Source organism: Sturnus vulgaris, chromosome 4, assembly GCF_052056855.1.
Source record: "Sturnus vulgaris isolate bStuVul1 chromosome 4, bStuVul1.hap1, whole genome shotgun sequence".
Taxonomy (NCBI): Eukaryota; Metazoa; Chordata; class Aves; order Passeriformes; family Sturnidae; genus Sturnus; species Sturnus vulgaris.
This window is the reverse complement of record NC_142246.1, coordinates 8,779,023-8,803,011: the sequence shown is the minus strand read 5'-3', so window position 1 is coordinate 8,803,011 and position 23,989 is coordinate 8,779,023.

Here is a 23,989-nt window from a genome sequence, read left to right as displayed (position 1 = left end):
TATACAGTGTCATACAATGAATCCCACAGACAGAAACTGCAATCCAAGTGTTGGGTTCTTCTTCCCAGCATCTCCTCTCATGAGCATCTGGACAACAGGGGTTTGTACCACTCCAGACACACAAAAAAAGGCTTGAACCTGGATTTCTCACAGTGTCCCTGCAAACACTGCCACCACCACTGAGGGAACAGAAAATACTGGGAGAGAAGCTGTCACATTCATCTCCAACATGGAAGAAGCTGTGTCCCACTAATTCTGACTGGTGCCCAAGGACAGATGTGTTCCAGAGCATTGGCTTCCATGAACTTATTCCTTGGAATCAGAGCAGTGCTGAGTTTGCCAGTGAAAGTATTTTCCTACAACGTGGTGTTGGGCAATGCTTTGCCTCAGGCTGACGTTTCCAATCTTGCAATATCACCTAGGCTGTCCCTGAAAGCTGAGAACGGCATCATAGGGACACCTGAGGTTCAGGTGAAGTTTGTCCTCACCTTGCCACATGCCAGAGAGCTTCCCCATTGCCATTAGCCACTGGGACACGCTGCTGCTTCTGCTGCTTCCACAGCAGCAGCTTTCAAACTGGCCTGTGCAGTTCCTGTGGACAGCATCCTCTTAGCCTCTGGGTATTTGAGACCAACTGAAAACTTGCTTGAGGTTTTCTGGTGTTAAAGATAACAACTTCTTTAAAATTAAAATTAAGATTAGGAAGCTACTTTGAAACCACTCCTGTCTCTAGAGAGTTCAAGTAAAAATATATACTTAGATACAAAATCTTAGTTTCAGTGGACAAAGATAATTCATAAACCTGAGGCAAGCTTTAGGTTTTGTCAGCACTTTTAAATTTTGTTGTCTGGCTTGAATTTTCTATGTGTAACTTAAGAAACAATACAAACATATAAATGGAATTGAAGTACCCACTAATTATTGGCTTTTTTCTTCCTGAGACCAGTCCAAATGATAGTCTGATATTCTGCACCAATAATGAGTAGAGGAAACAAATTCCACCAGATTTGCCTTTGAGGGGCTTTGGAAGAACTCACTACATGCAGGCATCTTTGATTTCATCCAGAAGAGAACATCACAAGTAAAGCACAAAGAAGCATTTCTATCAGGAAAAAATCAGCCCTTGGAGATTTTGACAGTTTTCTCTCTGTTGAAAATGCCACAAAACAAGATGCAGGACATGGAGGTCAGGACATGCCCTCACATTTGAGCTAAGCAATTGTAAATCTGTGTTTTCTTACAGGACAGGAGATAACATAGCTGCTATGTCAAGAAAAGTGCATGTCCCCTGCATGGAAGATTCTGCCTTGACAGAAACCATTAAATCTTTCTCTCAGCACCACCTTTCCCGTCCACTGCAGCTGTCAGTGCTGCCACCCTGACCCATGTCTGCTACCCAGTGACACCAGTGATGTGCTGAGGTGTGACACAGCCAGCTCACATCCTGCAGAGCTGGAACCCAGCTGGAACCCTTGAAAAGACGCCTTGGAAATCAAAAGACAGAAAAAAATGAGTAAAAGTGTGAAGAAAAGCTGTAGGAGAGAATTCAGAACTAAATGCTGGTGACCAGGCATGCCTAATCCACCTGGTGACCAGGTATGAGACATATTTACAGGATGTTAAGAGCCATATATTGACCACACAAGTTGGGTGTCCAAATTAACCTGCATAATAAAATAAACAAAATAAAGACTGCATGAAAATCAACCTTACCTGAAATGACCAGCATAACGACCACGAGATAGGGGAAAATTACTTAGTCTACTGTCAAATTATCTAAAAGAATAAGACATTGGGAAATGCTTTAAACCGACTTAAAGGGGAGAAAAAAAAAGGTGAAGGAGTCTGGGGACAAACTGATCTTTGTTGTAGCTGCTTAGGGACAGAGCTTGAGTAGCTTTAGAGACTGAATTATCCTCAACTTTAACAAATGATCCCTTCAAGTTATGGTTCAACAGCATCATCTGGGCAGTATTCCAGTGTGTGCTTTGTGGGCAGAGACTTTGATGTCCAGAGTGTCAGTCCAGGACTTTTCTGAAGGCACTGCTATCATTACAAAAAATAAGTTAAGGGGAAAAACCCACCTTCATAAAACCCCCTCACACACAAGAACAATAGGAAAGCCTAGCTAAAACCACACCTCATAAAATTATTTACAGTAACCGAGACTGAAGCCAGGGGAGTTATTCCACACTTCTACCATCACAGCTGTGATAGGAGTTCAGCCTTCAGTCTTTGGAGAGTTGAAACACTCTCTTGTTTCAAAGGGAAATCACTGAAACTCAAGCTGTAGGGTTTCGTATCTTGATGCAAAACAAACATCGGAAAAGATCCTGAGAGTCAGCAGAAACAACATGATATCCTTCCCTTATTAATTCATGTTTATTTTAACTGTCTTTCCTCCTGACTTTTTTCCTAGACAAAAAAGATTCAGACCAGGACCTTTTATTCTTATTTCTGTTTCAGTTCCAGTTAAGGCCAGTAATAATCCTTAATTATTTGGTGGTCTTGAACTTCTTCCCAGATAAAACACACAAGCCTTAAAAATGGAAAGTCCTGGCTGAAAATCCTTTCTTTAATATCCAACCTAATCAAACCTCCCTTGACAAAGCTTCAGGCCATTCCCTCAGGTCCTGTCACTGTCACCAGAGAGAAGACATCAATGTCTGCCCCTCCTCTTTGTCTCACAAAGAATTTTTCTGCACTGAGTCTCCCCTCAGTCTCCTCCAGGCTGAGCAGACCAAGTGCCCTCAGCCTTTCCTCCCATGGCTTCCCCCCAAGGCCTTTCACCATCTTTGCTGTCCTCCTTTGGACACTCTCTAATATTATAATATCAATTCTTTCTTATATTGTGGTGCCCAAAGCTGCACACAATATTCAAGATGAGGCTGCACTGGTTCTGTGTGTCTGCAGGCAGACAAGTACCAACACACACAGACGTAGGTGACAGACCACAGAAATGATCCCAAAGCCACACACATGGATATGCCATGGGGTGGACAGTGGGGAACTCCAGACCGAGGGGTCTGACAGGCTCTAGGGGCAGTGCTGGCATGGCAGTCGCTGTCAGCCACTCATCCCCACAACAGGAGCCTCAGCCTCCTCCTGCCAGAAACAGCTAGAGCTCACTTCATGCACGTGAAAAAGAGCCCTGTGCCAGAAAGATCCCTGCCAAGGGACTGTGGAGCAGTGTGGCCCCATGGTGCAGGGACAGGAACTGCTGCAAATGGGGCAAGTCACACAGGGAAGGGAGGAGATGCAGTGACACAGCAGCTCTGCTGGACCTGGGAGGCAGCAGTGGCTACTCCACTCTCCATGTGAGGGTAGAAGTGTCCTCATGGGGAATGAATGCAGGTAAAGAGCAGACTGTAATTGCACCCCTTTATTTACCATGTACTAACTGACCATCATAAATACTCCTTCCTGCTGTGTAAAAATACATGCCATGCTAAACTACATTTTAAACCAGTTATTAAGTCAAAAGGACTAGATTCTTCTCTGCATCTTGGATTAAGCACCCAACATACTCTCTAAAAACTATACAATGTGGGTGTACAGAAAGTGAGTTTTACTAATATGTTCCGTTCAATTGTTATTATGAAAAAGGAAATTATCAACAGCTAACACACTTTTCATTTGTTTCCCATATTGTTCTTCCTTCTCAAAAGTGACTTGATCAAATAATCTTCCCAGCCCACACACATCCACCTTTCAAAAAATAACAAAGCAAGGTTTGACTTGTTGGCTTCATTTCTACTATTTGTAGTGACGGTCTTTTTATTTTTGGATTGTGGCTTTTAAATTTGAAACTAAGAATGGCAGCCACCCCCGGAGTAGCATTTGCGTAGGGGGAATGTTTAGTACACAAAACCGTCTGTGACCCTTCCTCCTATCACTCACTCCGCCTACGCCTCTCATCCTCGCAGTGAGTTTGCTGTGCACATCGGTGAGAAGCCCAGGGCAGAAGCCCAGCTCTTGGTGAGCAGTGCTCATATGGGGAAGTGCAGTCAGGCATGTTAGCTCGTGACTCCTCCTTTCACACTGCAAACAACAGGATGGTGCTTCACAGCAGCCACGTCCTGTCCTAGAAATAGGTGTGCAAGGGAACAGTTCATTCATTTCAATTGTATTGTCTAAATCAAAGGAGTCATAGTTATATGGGAATATCCTGACCAGAGCATATGAATTTTCCACTCAGCTCCCTAGCAGTGTTCAACATTAAAAGAATTGTGAGGAAGGCACAACAAAACATCAGATGGAATATTAGAAAATAACTTCCCCATAAGTGAGACTTCCTTTGCTAGATACTTCTTTCACCCCCTGAAATATTTGTGTACCTCTGAAAAAAAGCCCTTATCCCATCTGATACCCTGGGATTTGTTTTCAGCCCTGTGGACTCTGAGCACTGACTCCTGCTGTACTTTTGGCCTCAGCAAAGTCCCAAGGCCTGTGTGAGCACAGGGCTGAGCACACACCTGCTCACACCGTGCCACTGTGCACATCAGCCCCATGACTAATCCCTTCCATTGCCTGCTGACAGCCCTCCTTACAGCTGCCATTCTTCAGGCATGAGTATAGCTACAAAGAACATGCCATTCCTTCCTCTGTGGCACTGTATCTTCCAGTCCTTTATCCAGGCAAGGATTTAGGTAGCTTTTCTGGCTGGTGCTTCACACTGGGACAGCATTTTCCATAGTCAGCATAGGGAAATACTCGGAGTTAAGTAGTAAGTGATGACAAGGAGTAGAGTAACTAATGGGGTAAATTAATAGTTTAAATTAATTATTTCTCTTCTATATCCTGAGTATTTATTTGCCTATTGCATAACTCATTCACTCCAAAGAGCTGGATTCCTCCCCAGCTCTTCCCAACACTCAAAATCCTGTTAAATGTGAACTGTGTATTTTTGCCATTTTGTATTTCTTTCCTTAAGCTGTCAGAAAAAGAGAAGGTTAAAGATCCCCATCAATCTGAGCTTTGCTTAGTGCAGCGTTGCACCAGGAGGCACCAAGAGGACATTGCCTACTCTCCTCAATGATCTCCCAGCAAACCAGAAATGTAGGAGTGTCTTGTTGTATCCACAGGGGAAGCATCTCCTAACTGACAAGAGATATTAGCTAAGCACCTCAGAAAGTTTCTCCACAAGAGGGGAATCCCAGGACAGCCCTTCTGATCCAACAGAGAGGAGGTAAGGAGATATTTCAGAAACAGCTCATTTTTCTAATATGTGTTTTAAATTAAAATTTTTACATCTCGTTGATGAAGGATATGGACTATCAGAAGGAACAGAACTGATACATTTTACTCTTGAGAAAAGTGATGCAACTTTACTAATTTTCTAATGAAAGCTTCCATTGCCAGCTGAAAATAAGTGCTATTTTGATAAAGAGCATGCGAGCCGTATATCAAACCGCCCACGTTGCTGTACACAAACACTGCACTTGCACATTAAACAGCACTTTTTCTGGCACTGGAAATAAGACCCACTTTGTTTCTAAAGTAGTTTGTTTTGAATCTTTGAGATGTAAAGACTGTCAGCTGGAGTTTCAAGAGTTGGGTTGGCAAGAGTCACAGTTAGGAAATTACAGGGGTTTAAGGCTAAGGTTGACAAGGGCTTGATGTAGGGCTAAGGGTGGATGGGAAAGGCTTTTCTAAGGTGGGGCTTGTGCCAATACAAAATCCCAATCCAATCTTAGGACTTCACCTTACAGAAGTCTTGATATCAAGATTAATCAGGATTCTTTTGGGAAAAACCTTAGGCCAACAGGGGCTGATGAAGAAAGATCAGTACTGGATAGAGAAGAAGACCTTGCTAAATTTAGGGTTGGTGCCAAGAGAAGCACGAATCCAGCACCAGTGCAAATCCTTGCTTAGTTTAACACAGCCTTATAAAAACCAAAGAGGCCACACCTCTGATCAAACCTTGCAACTCTTGCCAAAAATAACTAAAGCTGTCTGACTTTGCTTGTCTGTCCCCTCTTCCATCACCTAAACCTTACGGCCAACTGTCTCCCAACACCTTCAGTTATCTCCAAATCCAAACCTAATTCAGTCTGGGTGGCAAATTTAACTCCAGGACATGTTTTTATTCCATCCTGAATCACAGTTTTTGTGACCCAAAAATCAATTAAAGTTAATACTATATTTAATCTTATTGGTTCCTACCCACCCCAGATACCAGAGTTAAGTGAGGTTGATATGACAGACTTTACATGGTGTCTGAAAGCAGTTGATAAACTAATTTAGGGCTGGTGCTAAGATCACAGTTTTAGGCAGCAAGGAGCTCAGCCTGTGGCTGTCTCCAGCAGAAATCTCTTTGACATCAGCCCAGGCCACATCTCTAATTTCAGATCCAGGGTTAGAAAAGGTCAAGAGATTCCAATAAGTTGGAGAGTCTACAACTGCTGGAGCATCTCCTCTACCAAAATCAGGCAACAAGCCCAGAAATGATGAGTCTAAATGGTTCTGGCCATGATCACTAAAGGCCTCTTTTGTGGTATTTGGTGTGCACAACTCTATAAATAAACTTCACCTTGAGACAACCTAGGAATAAAAGTAACAAAATACACCTGTTGTTTTTAATAATTACAATATTATTTTTAAAATTACTTAGAAAAATACAAAGGTGATGAAGTCCAGGCCGCAAACATTGGGGAACATAAATAAACATAATTAATTAAATTCCTTAAGTGCACACATGCAAGTACTTTATAATACAGCCTTTGATTGCATGCCAGCATAATGATTTTGCTTGTGTTATTGAATGCATTTGGTGAATATTTCTCCTCAGCATAAGGAGAAATGTATCAGGGATGAGCAGCTAATAATGGTATATTTACTAGGATTCTTACCTTCCAAGCTAAAAAAATTGTAAACTATCTAGTAAATGGGGAAAATTATTCCAGAAAGGAGAAAAAAAAATCACAATTAAAGAAAATAGAGAACCTGAACGTGCAAAACACTGTGCTCACTAAAGTCACCAAATCATTAAAATTATCATCATCTGACACTTAATATGTCCAGATCAGAGACACTAGTTGTAAGTCAGAGATAACAGCACTACCTGAAATCACAAGAATATTGTGAAGATAATTCATTTCAACTGGTAAGTGCATATGAATTCAGATATCATAAAGACACAAGTACAAGAATGCCTGCAAAGAAATACATCAACACTGAGCTGGATATATAAAAAATATGTTTGCTAGAGGAATATTAAAGAAATATTGACACCCTCTCATCTGATGGAGGAAAATAGCACATAAGAAAAGAATTTAAAACCCCCACCTACGTGCCTTTGTTCAGGTATTCTGATATCTTATTTTTAAAATAAAGAAGACATAAGATGGCTCCAGGAAACATGTAAAGAATATTAAAAGAAATTTAGATGTCAAAGTTAGTAACCAATCACTCAAGCTCAACCAGGAAAAAAAAGTCAAAACTAAAAATACAGCATTGAGACTCTCACACGGGCTTAAAATAAGACAGGCTCATTTTCTGTGCTGAATTTGGAGCTGAATAAGGACTCGGTGGAAATAACAAAATCTGTGGCACATTTTTGCACCACAGTGACATCAATGCCTTCGTGGATGAGACGCTCCAGTGCCCAGCACTTGTAGCTTGATGTGCCTCACTTAACCCGTGGGCCCAGGCCAACACACTCATGAAACCATGAGAGCTCTTGGTCACAGTCCTTTCCAAAGTCATTTTCTCTGCTAAAAGATCAAACAGGCAATTCCAGTCATTCATATGGCCATGCTGCATCAGTAATACCCATGGGAAGCAACTGTGTCTGATCTAAATAAGATTTAATTTCTCTGCCTCATTATGAGGACAATAAGATATTCATGGTCCCTACTCTTGAAAGTGGTTGTTGTAAGAACTAATTAATGTGTGCTATATAATTCTGCTCAGACTGAGAAGATTGCCTAATAAAACTGAATTCCTGAGTGGTTTATGACTATGATTTACTCAGGACTTTCTAAATAACAGCAAAACTACAGAATATGTTGGATACTAAACCAGGTTTTAAGAAGGACAGGGTTTGTAAAGTACAGTATTGAGCATGGACAGTGTTTGTGAAAAATGTGCAGAGGCACAGCTTTCCAGCTGGACCCAGAAACTGGAGCAGTTGAGAGTGTATCAGGAATTTCTACCTTCTGTCTATTACAAAGAGAAACAAACTGATACATCCAGAAATATTAAATGTATTGATGAGAAAAAAAAATTATATATTTTGTTACTGTGATAAAAAAATGTTTTAGACCTAGGCAGCTTCTTCATTCTCCAACTGACTGTAAGGAAGAGGGCAGTGCACAGTCCATGGAAAATTCTTTACTATAAACTTCACAGAGGTAGCTCTGGCTCAGACACAATGCTCTGGCAATTCTGATGTGTGAGTGTTCTCATGTAAACAGCAATAGAAGTTTAGCATAGGGAAAAATTTGGTGAATTTTGTCCTCTAGAGTAACTGGAGTTTCTTGAGTCCTACCTAAGCATAAAGGTCCAGAGAAGCTGATTTTAGCCACAGCATGGATGGTGGTGGTGTCTCCCTCCTGCCTCTAGGCTGGTCTATGATCTGAGAAATGCTCAGAATCTTGGGTGCTTCCTTCCCCTTTAGGGTGGGTTGTCACCCTAACACGCAGATTTGGTAGCTCTGACTCAAAAAACTGGAAATAACTTTCAGCAGCAATCCCACCCTAATATGTCCAAGCATCAGGTTCTTGAACTCAATGCACTTGATTGATTTTTAATTGAAAACCCAACATGGATGACCAGAAAATCCTGTAATTCCTTAGTAGTTATTAATACTAGTACTGTAGTCAACACCAAAGAACCTCATTTTTAAACTCAGACATAATTATTCTAGATGCTGTACAATGAAAAATATTGGTTCCTGTGTTGAAGAGTTTCATGTGCAAATACAACATGGAACACAGAAGGATAAATAAATGAAATATGAGAAAATAAATAGGTAATTGGTGTGACAGCACCAGCAGGCCAGCATAGGGACTGGTCTGCTTCTGGGGGGAGGCAGCACAGGAAAGGAATGTTAATGACAAACCTGCAGCAAGATGATGATGAATCTTGGTAAGTAATTACAAGATAGAAAAAGGGTAGACCAGACAAAAGTCACTCAGAAATCTAATGAGTAGGCAAAGGAAGCATCACAGGTCACTTGAAAGGAAGAATCAGTTAGTAATTTTTCCCTGCCTTGAACTTGTATGACTTCAGACCAAGAACACTGGTCAGGATTTCCAGAAGCAGCTTCAGCAGCTCATTCTTTAGATGTCTAGTCCCAGGTCCTTTAGAAGCACCTGACTTTCAAAGAGCACATATCTCACGTGCTTTGGAAAATCAGCTCTGTGGCTTATGTTGGACACCAACAGACTCAACTATTCACCCCCAAATCTCAAGACAATTCTGATATTCTTGGCTTATATAACACCTCCATATTCTTATCCCTTCAAAGGAAACAAAAATGCTTACCTGAGTTGATTGTCTCACTAGTTACTGTATGCATGTGTGAAGGATGAAAGGACACCAAAAAAATGAACAATTGTAAACATGTATTAACCATTGACTGCAAAAGGCTGGTGTACAGCTCTGAGCAGTTGCACTGGGAGAGGTGAGTGATATATGGTAAGGCTACACAACACACATAGAGGCAAATAAGGCCAGCTAGAATACTAAGGACAAATGAAAGTGAGCCCAAAGATTACTAAACTTTCCAGCCATATCCGAGATTTTGATTCTGTTTATTCCATGAAGTAAAACATATTACTTCCCAGGGAATCAGAGAAGAATGGAACTGCAATTTTGCAGTCACATCAGGATACCAGTACAGGTGAGAAAAGAGTCAGGTTTTATAGATTGCTTCATTCTAGGGAGTCAATGCCATGTGATTATCAAAGAAACTTCCTTCTATATTTCTCCATCCTGATTTTAAACTAAGCACTAGAGAAGATTGCTGTACATTAATTATGTTTCTCATATGAGTAATAAAGGAATAATCATACACATTTACAACATTACCAAAGCAATTGAAGCTAAATTATAAGCAAAGTCTATTTTATTAATGATTATGACTCAGAACAATTCCATAATCTGTTCTGTTTAAAAAGCCCAACAAATGAGTGTCTTATACTCTGATTTCATGACACCCCACCTGGAGGAATGTGTTCAGCTTGGGGGCCCCCAAGATAAGAAGGACATGGATCCTACAGCTGGCATTTTGGCCATGGAGCTGTGTGTGGGAGCACACCCAGAGGAGGGCTATGGAGATGCTCTGAGGGCTGGAGCACCTCTCCCATGGAGAGAGGGTTGGAGTTGTTCAGCCTGGAGAAAGATCTGGGGGAACCTTACATCCTCATCCAGTACCTAAAGGGGACCTATGAGAGAGCTGGAGAGGGACTTTTGACAAGGAAATCAAAAGGGGAGAGTAATAAGACAAGGGGGAATGGCTGTTCATTGAAATAGGGTGGATTTAGATTAAATACAAATTTAGGGAAGAAATTCTTCACTGTGAGGAGGGTGAGGTACTGGAACAGGATGCTCAGAGAAGTTGTGGCTGATCCTTCCCTGGAAGTATTCAAAGCCAGGCTGGGTAGGACTTTGAGCAACCTGGTCTAGGGGAAATTGTCTCTGCCCATGGCAGGGGTTTGGAACTAAATGACCCTTAAAATTCCTTCCAACTCAAACCATTGTAGGATTCTATGATCTCATTACATAAAAGAGATTATTGCTCCCCCCACTGTTCCCTGTGACATGACTCAGTACCTCGCTTTACAAGATCAAGCAACTCTTGGGGTTGGAAGAATTGTTTCACCTTGTTGAGCTCCACATTGTGTTTTCCTGTAAAATTTGACATGATTTATAAAACATGCATTTTCATTTCAGTAAACACTTGCACTTCTTTGCTGGCACAGATTCTTATCTTTTTACAAACATTGGAGAATACATTTTCACAATGAGCAATGATTATAGGAAAAGATTGGTACAAAGGGGAAAGAAGAATTAAAAAATTGGTGAACTGTGCTCCATGAACTTGTTGCTTTTCTGTCTCAGGAAGTTCCTCAGCTTGCACCTCTGGTGACATTTACTTGAATTGTCTTAAAGAGAGTGAGGAGATGATGCATCAAATAGATGATTGGCTCACATAGCAACAGTGATTCAGTAAAAGGTCAACCTTATACCATACATAGGCAACATACAGGGCCTCATCCTACTCTTAATGAAGTCAACATCAAAAGTCCCATGAACTTCAAAGTGCCAGGGAGGAGGCTCTTACTCCAGGATGTTTAGCAATGTCTCATGAGATATCCAGACAACAGCTCACCCACTGAAAGACATCTCTGCCATAGTCATTAATAACATTGACTGCTTTTAATGTAATTTTACTGTAAACCTATAGCTATTGACATTTTGGCCATGGAGCTATATGTGGTGGAACATAACAGGGGGTCCAAAAGGCCCTGGAATTCCACAGAAGGAACAACAAAATGCCAATTTAATAAATAATACAAATAAAGTGTCTACTCACTTTATTTCATAGTAGCACATTAAAAAAAAAACAGAACAAGGGTTGAGACTAAAAGATTTGGAATAAAACACTGTGTAACATTAATCTTTTATTTCATTAGCTATTTTTGTCTCTTTCTGCAGCTTGTGTAGCATATTGCATGAAACTGTGTGAAGATTCTGTTTGCATCCCTCAGGCTGAATTGACTTGATCATTATCTACAAGAGGAGACGCCTGTACAGATTATTAAGTCTGACTGCAGGGTCTGAAATTGTTAATTAAAACATAGATGAGATAAAAGAAAACACCAGCAATTACATCACCGTCTCCAGGAACGATGGCTCAGCTCTCAGCGCTATGACCTGGGGATTCGCTCCCTTATCAGAGGGTTCGGAAGCATGTAGGATGAGCCCAAGATTAGGGCAACCCTGTCACCAGTTCTGCCATCAGGACAGCTCTCGGGGGAGTTTCCGTGGCTGAGGAATGGCTCAGCAGCGCTGGAGGGCGATTCCCGGGGCGATGGCACCACCTGCAGACCGCGCTGCTGCTGCTGCTCCGGGCGGGCGAGCCCCGAGCTGCGGCTGCTCCGTCTCGTCCTGCGCCCAAGGAAAATGGGAAAAGCTCCCCTTTTCCTATTCCTCACCGGATGATACTTCCCCCACGCTTGTGCTCTTCTCGCTCGGTTCTTTCCCACTTGGTCCCCGCCCTTCTCCATCCTGTTCATCACTTTGGGATAACATTTCCTTCCTCCTGCCCAGTGCCCCCTGCACCGCCCCAGCCAGCAGCTGGAGGTGGGGAAAGCACAGGGAGCAGCACACGGTTCTCCCTGTGCTTTCCTGCACTTTGCACTTCTCAAGGCTTCCAAAGGGTTAGAACACCCCATTCGGGGAAACACCATTTTAATTAAGCTAATTCAAAAAATTAGTATCGTTTGTTGAACCAAAGAATAGCAAATTGATGATTGATAGATTGACAACTATCAACTGGTTACTGATAATTATATTGTTAGATTAAATAATTACATTGAATACTCTCAACTCATCAGCTAGGTATGCCCACACTCAGGACAAAGCCTTTCTGTGTACAACATGAAAAATCAATTTTCCACTCTAGGACACTGCAAAAAGAGATCAAGCCTTGCTTCACCCAACTGGCTCCCATACTCTCCAGCCACCTTTGTCTACGGTATTTATTTACCATTACTTCTTTTAAGGAAGGCAAATGCTACTCTTTCTTTCCTTTTGGAAAAGTGTCTACCACAAGGTTTATGGTGAGCAGGATTATATATTGTATTTGAGTATCTGAGGGGGGTGAACTAAGAGGAACACACAGACATGAATGAAATTTTTCTCTCTTTTTTTGAGAACATCAGTCTTGGAGGTTTCTTGATGTAAGAAGTAAAATTGTTACCAAAAAATTGATGTGATATCTTTCCTACACATCCCAGTTGCTGCCCTATTTGCTCTCTTATCCTGGCCAGACCAGGGCTGGCTTAGCTCCCCTCTTCTTCCTTCAGCCCACAGATATTTCTTCTATCTTTCCTTTAGGAAGAACTGAGCAATGAATGATACTTCTTGGTTTTCTGTTGATTCCAACAAGCGCCCACACTTTAAATCGAGAGAAGATCTTTAAATGGAAGTTCTGCAAGGAAAAAAGAAGATATGGTCTGACTGTTTCTATTGTGTCATTAAAATAAAACAGGATGAGGTGAAACAGTCACCAGCATCTGGACTTGTTGCCTGAGAAACCATTACCAGTTACCAGAAGAAAGGAATTCCTTGGAAACGACAACTTTAGAAGCCAGAAGGAAGTTGCACAACTCTCAGTGGTGAAGGCAGCAGTTTTCATAACACAGCGACAGGCTAAAGATGTGTCCTGAGTAATAACAGCTCATCGAGATGTGGCTGAAGCCTTTGTTATTACAGTCCCTGTAAGCAGTCAAGCTCTCCAGGCTGCAGACAGTCGATCCACATAGCTCCTAGGAATCCCATCACAGGGTATTTTTTCTTTTTATAGTGCTTAAAAATCCTTAAAATGGATTAAGAACCCTACGAGGAGGGCAATTACTATTTTCTCCTCTTTACAAACCAGGAAAATGAGATCTGCAAACTCTAACTGATGTATGCAAAATGCTCCATGTTATAATTAAGACATCAGAGCTCCTACATTTGGGGTCAAGCTGCTGAATTACTTTATGTTAATAGATTATGTAAATTGGATTCTTTAAAAGAAGGTTTAGAATGAGTCTTGACTTCCAAATTTCCCTTCTGGTTCTGTCACTCATCTATTTAACCAAATGCAAAAGGCATATGTAAACCAAGCCACACCTGTTTCACACTTGCAGCCTTTAATCTGCTGATGACTAGGAAGCTTTCTGATGCCTACAATGAAAATGTTTGACAGCAAATATCACTGTCATTATATATACTTTTGTATTTATACAGAAGTATGAACAAGAACTGGGAAGTTTACTCAGGAGTGACAAAGCAGAAGGAAATGGACAAGGGACTTTACAGAGTTTTTCACTCTATTGACATATGGTAAATGTGAGAGATGCATTTCTTATTTTGCCTGGAAACAAAGCACATTCTACTCCCTACACCTATTGCAGTACAAGATTTGAAGTAACATTGCTGAACATTCTGTTCTATGAACAGCAAGAGTTTTGGTTACTATATGCAGGGGAAAAGATTTATGCTGCTCTAAACCCCATTACACTCATATGATAATGTGGAATTTCTATTATCTTTTGTTCTGTATAAAGTTTAGTGTTGCTGTTTCCTCTAAGACCATGAAAAATATCTGCCCTTTTGTAATTTGTCTTTTTTTCATCTTCATTAGAAGACCAAAATGAATTTTGAGCCAACATATTCAGGACAGCTGTGAGACAAATTGCTGTCAGATGGTTCTAATTCTGAATGCACGATCCAGAGATCAACAGCTTCTTCACAGACAGACAGGAATTCTCTACCAGCCCATTTTTAAAATCCACCATGCAGTTAATAAGGTTGATGCAGTCTATCAGCACCTGTACATGTTATCTTTTGATGCAGTGAAAAATGTACAGTCCATAGTTTTCCTGGTCTGGAGCTCAAGTATATTCATGCATCCTGTGACCTGAGAACTTCTACAGAAACTCCAGGCTCTGTGCACTTACATTACCGTCAGCCTGGGGAAGATTGAAAAAACAATCCATGGACAGCCACATTCCCAAAAGGAAAAGCATTCCTCAGGCAGGCTTAGGAAGAGCTGTGCATCACCAGAGATGAGGTGAAACTTGCTGTGACTTACTGGGACAAGCACAGTGTGTGGGCTTGTTGCAAATCCGACATGCAGAATCAGATGCTGAGATGAATCCCAGGATTTTACAGCATTGCAGATGATTACTGTAGAAGTAAATATTGCCTAACACAGGGCTGTGTGCCCATGACTCTTTGAACTGGGGATCTGTGGCATTTCAGTGTATCCACAGACAAAGACACACAGAATGACCTGTAAGGAACTCTGTACTCTGGTGATTACTTCTCACCAGTCACACACCAAGACAAGGGTGAAGGGACACTGTGTTCTAAGAACTGGACACCATAAATAACTGCAGGGTTGGTGGTAATGATTCCTGTGGCCACAGTCAGGGTGGGAAGCACTGTACTGATGATTATGACTCATCAGGAACTGAAAATTTTTCATGTGAGTTGGCTTAATGATAATGTAAAAGTAAATATTCTGAAGACTGAGAAAGGCAACAAAAAGGTTTTTGATGTAAGGTGTGGACCTCTGACTGTGATCAGCATTATAAGAAGGAACTGGAGGTGTTACAGACAAGGAATTATTCTTAGCAGAATAATGCATGAAATAACTTCTTGTAAGTTTTTTCTTGCCCTGTACATAATCTGCAATTAAAATGTAAGGCTCAAAGGCCTTCTAATATTTATGGGCTAATTTTCTATTGAAAGAGCCTCTAAATGCAGTTGCATTCCCCTGTTTTAGGACAAAAGACATGAGCAACTTTTAGGTGGCACACATACTGGTGGGACAGAAACACCTGGTGCTGCATGCCTTACTCTTGCCAAAAGTTTGACCCTGCCTCATTTAGCAGGTCATCAGTATCTTCCACCAGCAGAGCATAGCAGGTCACCACTCCTCAGCAACAAAGAAGAGTTATGTGTATCTTATCCTGAATTTATCCTGAGAGCTCCACAGCCAGGAAGCACAACCAGGGACTGAGCTCCTGTCTGACAGAACATGTGGCACAGCTGTCTGTGCACCCAGGGAAACGTGGCTGTCCATGCTTACAAGTCACTTAAAAGCAGAAGCCATGGATGACATAGGAAAATCCGGTGAATATTAGTCTGTTTCTTCATCATACAAAATAAAACCTGCAAATATGCAATAAAAAAAGTTTGTCTTAAACTGGGGCCTGTGATTTGTAAGGCACAGAAATCAGCCCCAGGACTGGCATAAGTATAATGGTATAAAACTACCGCCTAAATCAGGGGTAAAGGTGGTAATATTTCAGAAATTCAGATAACGTTGTATCAGCAACAGCATTTTTTGACTCCCTCTGTGATTATCACTTGCTTCCACCTGGGCTGTCATCAGTGTACTGGGAAAACTGTATTTATGGAGCATTCCTAAGAGAGGTAAGAGGATAATGGGAATTTCAATAAAAGCTGATCTCAGCAACTTACCTGTACCAGCCAGCACAACGGAATTCTTAACAGTGAAGTCTTTACTGTTAAGCAAAGACTGTTCCATTATTTATTATTTCAGCAAGAATATTGTAAATATTTAGACATAACAAAACAGGCTATCATCCAAGAAAAAAAAATATATCCCCTCCTAAAGAGCTAATAAATTAATGACACTAATAAAAAACCTTATTACAAACTACATGGGTGATGAACACTACAGAAGCCCAGAGGGTTAACGGTACATGTCAGTTTAATGATTTTTACTTTCGTCTCCCTCGCATGGCTGGGCTCTGTCACCTGCTCCCGGCCTGTCACTAGAGGGCAACGAAGGCTCCCAGAGCAGAGGTTCCCTGCAAAGCCTCGCTTCCCCAGAGCGGCTCCTGGTCCCTTTGAGTGTGAGTCACCAGCACGGGCACAGAATGGTTTCACCCCGAAATCCTGACCCTGCGAAAAGCGCCGGGCAGAGCCCCGGGAAGAGGCTTTGGAGCGGTGGGAGCGCAGCATCCCCTCCATGTCCTCTGTGTACAGACAATAACCAAACCCTGCTCCTTTCGGCTTTTAGCCCTCGTGTGCACGGCCTTAGCCCTCCCCAGCAGCTCTGGCAAGGTTTGTGCACAGCAGAGTGACAATGCTGATTGGGACACGTCTGCGTTTTGCTGGGAGGGAAGAGGGAAGTGGTATCCCACTGGGAAAGGTCTGTGCTGCTGGGATGTGATACACACAGCTGGGAAGGAGCAGCTATGCTCTGTAAGATCAGGGGAAATGGCACGGATCAGATGTCCCTTGCTTTACAGCCCTGTGCACAGACACAGCACAGGTGCTCCCCTGGGACTGCTGTCAGGCTTGGCTGGGACCTGGAGTGGCAGGGGACGTGGGGCCGGGTTCTCATCCTGAATCAAAAGCTCTGGCAGCTTCACCACCCCCAGGTGCAGCCCAGCCCAGCAATACACGAAACACAAGCCAGCCTTCCTTCCTTCCTTCCTTCCTTCCTTCCTTCCTTCCTTCCTTCCTTCCTTCCTTCCTTCCTTCCTTCCTTCCTTCCTTCCTTCCTTCCTTCCTTCCTTCCTTCCTTCCTTCCTTCCTTCCTTCCTTCCTTCCTTCCTTCCTTCCTTCCTTCCTTCCTCCCTTCCTTCCTCCCTTCCTCCCTTCCTTCCTTCCTTCCTCCCTTCCTTCCTTCCTTCCTTCCTTCCTTCCTTCCTTCCTTCCTTCCTTCCTTCCTTCCTTCCTTCCTTCCTTCCTTCCTTCCTTCCTTCCTTCCTTCCTTCCTTCCTTCCTTCCTTCCTTCCTTCCTTCCTTCCTTCCTTCCTTCCTTCCCCCCTTCCCCCCTTCCCCCATTTCTTGGTCTGTAGGTCTCACCTTTGTGTTTTGCCAGTGAAAAAAACCCCAAAACAGCAAAATTCTAGCAATTATAAGCCCCAGCAGAGGATCCTAAGCCAGAAGATTGAAAGGTCACTTAGGGACTTAGGCAAGCTCATAATAAGTGAGAGGTTTGGTGGAGTTGTCTCAGCCTCACCTCTCAGCACAGAACCTGCTGGGTGACCTCCCCTTCCCTCCAGCTGCAGCCGCTGCTCTTTCCACGACAGATAAGCAAGCAGTATTTATTTATTAGAGTTATTGCAATTTTTTTATACTGCAGTCAGGCTGCAGGAGAATGTAGGACTGGCAAGAAGGAAAGAAAAGATCATTGGTTGGCTCTGAAATAAGGCTTTCAATAACAATTAGAGCCGATTAGATTAGAAGCATGGGAAAATACTGTCAGTTTTCCATGTTGATTTTCACATGCTTTCTATTCCAAATGCTATATTTGTTACTTTTCCCAAAGTCTCATACTAGAAAGTAAAAATGGGAAAATTTGTGGTCCAATCACTATTGTGTTGCGTGTATATAAATATATATGTATAGAACTGCATATATAAAGACATATATACACGTACTGTACACACGTGTATACACAAAATATATGTATATAAATATAGACACATATTTGTTGTCTATACATACATATGTATGCATACGTGGTAAACTATGTGTTTATGTGAACTTCTAGTTCACAAATTTGGAATTTTTCCCCAGTAATCTTCTGCACAAGTGTGGGAAAAGAACAGAGAACTTGTTGTCCAAAATAGGGTTATTCTTGAGCAGTCTGCAGAGATAAATTTAATATATGGGCAGTTTAAGTAGAAAGAAAGTGTAGAAGAAAAAATCTGCAAGTATACATTTAATCCTCCTCTGCTTTTACTTCCCCTTTTCTTTACTCAGGGTAACAGAAATATAATTTCATCTGTCTAAACAGTACCGGCACAAATACCATGGCCTTATAATCTTGTAACTTCAGCTACAGGAAATAATAATTTTATGTTGTGAATAGCACAAACTGCTTTGGATGTATGTAGGAGCCCAGCAGGCTGTCCTGGCTGTCCTGCTGAGGCACAGAGCAGAAGGCTGAGCATGGCAGAGGGACTGCAGAGGTGCCAGCAGGAGCCACCAGCACCCCCAGCATGTGGGAAGGAGCAGAATTATACAGGAGCAGGGGTTTATTTGCAGGGGTGAGGGATCCACACACCCTTCAGCAGAGCAAAACACAGCCCTTCATAGCTCTTGACTGTGGTGGGTGGATCATCAATACCAGCTGAGAGTGTTGGCTCAGTGATGTGGTTCTCCTGGTAGGATTAAACTGTGAGAGTGTAATGCATGGAAAGCCTAATCAGCATCCAGCCATGCACAAGCAAAGGCTGATCTAAAAGAAGGAGTGACCTGGTCAGTATTTTATGCTTTCATTCTCCACATTTCGTCAATTTATTTTTCAAGGAATTTCTGTCTTCCACTTACTGAGTTATATTGGTGAGGTGGCATTTGTATATGAGGATGTTGCCCAGGATCACTCTGAACCACAGAGGAGCCACTGCCTATGTAAAGGTGTTGGGATCAAGTTATTGTTGAGCAGAAGGTTCAAAATAGCTGTGCTCTTGTTGAGGATGGCAATTCTCCCCAAAAACAGGAGTCAAAAAACTGAGTCTACTGAATATAGATACCCGGACAAAGACTAAAATGTCTCTAAAATCAGGAAGGAAATGAGTGATATAATATATCCAGGTTTCCAACACCGGAGAATGGGAAAATGCTGTGAAAAGGGAGTAGTGGGAGTCAAATTTTCCACTGTTTCCCTTTGCTACCTTCCATTTCCATGACACCAAACAAGAAAAGCAACAAACCTACTAAAAATATGGAAAATACTGTACAGGAAATTTTATCAAAGGTATCATATATGCTGCTTAGAAATTAAGATTTCCATTGACTGCCAATTCCAAGGCACTGCTCCACCAAAGTGTCCAGTATTGTACTGGAAGTGAGGAACAGCAGCTGAGTTATTTTCTAACAGCATCAATTCTTAGCTTCTTTCACAATATGTTTGACTTCGCAGCAGTCAGATGGACATTTTTTTTTCCATTCTTTTTAAAAATAAATCAATTCCAAGTCTGAACACACAATAACACATTTGGTACTATCATAATAATAGAAGGGAAGTGGCTGAGAGTTCAGGACAGAAACAGAAACATGAACATTTGTGGGAAAGGACATCACACTCATGCTGTCAGTGTAAACGCAGATGAATGATAAACTTGGTTTCAATGGCCTTGCTCTGCTAAGTTTAAGCTAGCTGGCTTATTTGGAGTGACATGAGAAAAAATCTGTGAGAAGAACTGAATCTGTGGTATTGAATTTACCTCCTTCTCTAGAACAAAAGCTGGAGTTTTTTCCCTCCACTGACCACAGTAAACAGCATTACTAAAACCACAGCAGCTTTACTGGTAGCACAGAAGGAAACTGAGAGGCAGTGTGCAAACTGCACCGTACATGATGGGAAAACGATGACACAGATGAAACTTGTGAAAGAGCACATTGTCCTGTTGGTCTGAAAGTGCTTCTGGGCTGTGCATTTTTGATTCACCTTTATCTTCTTTCTAGAGAAAAACATGTGGCATGTGGAAAAATGAGTGATGATGTCAGAACAGGCTTGTGAAACAGAGTGTGTCTTTATAGTGAACAGGTATTAGAACAGATTTCATTTCATCTCATGTTCTTTCTGATACCTCCCCTTCTCCATTAATTTCTCTATTTGCACTCCTTTAGATAATAATAAATAAACCTGTTTTTTTCTCTGCTTATATTTTTTAATTGTCCCTCAGTTCCTCTTCATCCAAAATTTCCTATCACTAAAAGGGGAATAAGAATACTGACCTATCTCTGTAAACTGTTAAAAAAGCAGGTGAAGACTTTAGGTAACATTGCTGCTAAGAAATAGCAATTTACAATGCACTTTATCTGAGCCAGATAAATATTCTATATTTTTATTAGATGTAAATCAATAAATTGAGAAAATATTAATGTTTAATAAATGTTAAATGGAATCTGCAACAGTTTCCTGGTAATTGGACCCATTCTGAAGAATATTTCACTTTATTCAACATTTTAGAAAGGGCTCTACTGAATGCATTTGTTAATTAGGCTATAGGGATATTTCTTCTCTTTTTGTACTGAATTAGAAAATTCTTGTGAGATTGTGGCTTCTACAAAGATTAAGTAAATCCATTTATTATCCTGGGGTGACAAACTTGGCAAACTCACTGTGTGCACTTCCTTTTACTTTACTGAAAACCAGACATGTCACAGTCCCCCATTTAGATCACAAAGAACAGAGAAAAGGAACAATTGGTAATGGGAAAATGTTCACAAATCTTACTGTAAAGTATGATTTGGACCTCTTTGTATGACAGTTTTCATACAGCTGTATTATGATGCAATAAAGATGGAAATAACTTATGTTTTGAGAAGGATGTCAGTTCAGCACAAGTCTATAGATTACCAGAATCTGATGGTTTCATTTCTTGAAGCCCCTGAGAACTTTTCTCCACTAAGAACCACTACAGATGCTTCTGTAAATATTAAAATCCTGTTGACTGAAATGAAATAGACCCCGCAGTGTTGCTTACTTGCCAGTAATTTACTTTGAAGATTTTTCACTACTTATTTTCCTGCTGACCCCTGTAGTAACCTTCCTGTACTTCTTGGTTTATTTTACTTGGGTGAGGTGTTTGAGTTTTTTAATGGAGAAACATAACCAAAAGATGAAACTGATCATATTGTCAGCATTCTATCTTGGTCATGTGGTGTTAGAACTTTGAGATGTGGTGCCTGAGTAACATGCCAAGAGCATCCGGAGCCCTGACCTGTTAGCCAACTATCTGGGTACTGCTAGAGTAAAACCTGATAAAAAATAGATCAGCTAGAGGAGTGATTTCAGTTTCAGTTTCTCTCTGGTGCTGTGACTCACAGGATTTCTGCAGTAAATGGGTGAAATCCAGCATCTTTTGTTAAAACTGTTTCAAAAAAAGATTAGATAATTCTCAGCACTGCCTTAGGTTGAATTGTGAGATGCACAAAATAGACCCCACAGCCCCAGCTCAATAATCAAGGATCCAGAGTACCCAAAAAACCTTATTACTGCTCTAAACAGAGTGAAGGACTCAAATGAATATAATTTGTTACTTTATAATCTAGGTTTCTCCATTATGTTGCATCAGTTGTGTAGTCTGTTTGCCAAGACTGTACAGCATTGGCTCTGTGTATGTGTCTACATATGCACACAAGTGTGAACTAACAATATATAAACAGCTCCTATGATATGCAGTGTCATTTCTATTTCTATATAACATTTTATAATACCAGGTAAGAAAAGTTCTTACTCCAGAATTCTTATATTAAAAGTTTTTTGTCTTTTAAAACCTTGTAATTAGCCTTCAGGGAAAATCTGTACGTATATGGAAATAACACACTGATGCAGCAGGATCTTCTGTTCCTTACAATGGCCCCAAGTGGGCATGTTAGTGCCTGTAAGAATTATTTCAGATGGCAGATAAAGGGGAATACAAATTAAGAACTTGTCTTTACAAAGATCCCAAGTTACAGAAACATAGGACTGGCATCATCCTGGCAGAGAAATAAGAAATGAATGGTTTCTCCATGCCCTAAAAAATAACTCAACCCATGAAAAGGAATGAGAAAAAAGAAAATGCTGAAAAAATGCTGAAACCCCCCCCCCCCCCAGAATGCTGAAAATGAACTGTAAATTATCTCCCCATTCTTTAAAATCTTGCTTTCTGTTTGCTGCTGGTTATGGGAAAGAAGCACAAGGTGTTCCAGCTTTACCATCCAATGGTATTTTTCTGCAGGCATCAGGTGCATCTGAGTAAGCAGAGCTATTTTTACATGCCCAGCCATCTCACACAGTAAAGCAATCACATAAGTGCAGAGTCATGCACAACACCCAGAGGAACCACTCCTCTTGGTTTGCAGTGTCACACACAGGGGAAAGGCACACAAACTGCATCCTATAGATTTTCACGAGTTTGTGACAAAGTCTCAGTTTCAGACTCTGCCCTTACCCATAGCAAAATGTTCTCAGAAATTTTCCTACAGTTGCACTAACACGGTTAAGTCCAGATTCAGTCAGATTTCTTTTGGTGGCAAGAAACTTTCAGAAAGTCCCAAGTACAGCCATGACAATCACTTTCCTGGCTGACACATCAAGGAATGCACTGGGGACCTCCAGAGCGAGAAACGTGACAGTCCTGAGCACTGAACCCTGAACCCTGATGGTGCAAACTGCAGTGCTACAACTTCTGCTTTTGCTTGTTTGGCACATAGACTTGAGTACTTGCTGTACCTTATTAAATACATGCAACCAGAAACAAACTTCAGAGTTATGCAAATGAAAGAAATCAATGCCACATTCTACAGCTCTAACATGCCTCATTTTCCCGGGAGGTGTCTAGGAAGTGTTGTGCCATTAAATGGCCTGACTGTTGTGTGTAAATCAACATCAAACAAGAAGAGATACTCCACTAAACATTATTAATATGGCCCAGAGATGAATATTTAAGTCAAGTGTTCATCCAAGTGGAGATGCTCTTCATAGAGGTCTGCTACGGGGGCCTGGCATCATTTATGCCAGGATCTGCACACAGCAGGATGTTACTGCAAATCTTCTGACCTCCTGACATAAGCTTGTTGATGTTTGACACCACCTTTTAGAATTTTAAATGGAAACACCCAAAGAGTGACAGTGATAAATGTTGCTGAACCTTTCAGTATATACAGGCTAACAATTTTCAAGCCTATGGCAAAATTTCAGCTTTCACTTCTTGTATGTAGAGTGCAGAACGTAGACTTTAAACAAAAAACAAGAGCAGGCACGTGGCAAGTAAAATAACTCCAGATTTTCTTGGGGAAAATAAAATAGAGCTAATGCCCTAAGGTCCTTTTTGTTATTCAGTGCTTTTAGCAGCAGCTCACTGGGATAAGCAGGTTGCTTTTGGAGACTTGAGGATTTATTTCATTATGAAGTTTGTAACCTCCTGCAATCTGATCTCTGCTATCCAGGTGTTAATGAGCTCCTGAGTGTCTTTTCAGGGTAAGACAGCTACATCTTCAAGAGCACAGCAAGGGGACTACTTGCTCAGTGGTCAGACAATATGCACAGGACGTGGCTAAGGTTTTAGCTCTTCTAGCTAGCCTCACTAGCAGCCTCCTATGAAGGAGGAGAGTGATGAAAAGAGGAGATTTATGCCCAAATCCAGGGCATGTGTTATATGCTTCAGGCTATTAACACAAAAATCTGGAGGATACAAAGCAGTACTTCTGTTATTTTGGATACCTTAAAAAAACAAGGAGAACAGCAAGGCAGGCAGGGGCAGCATCCTTACCCATGAAAGCCACT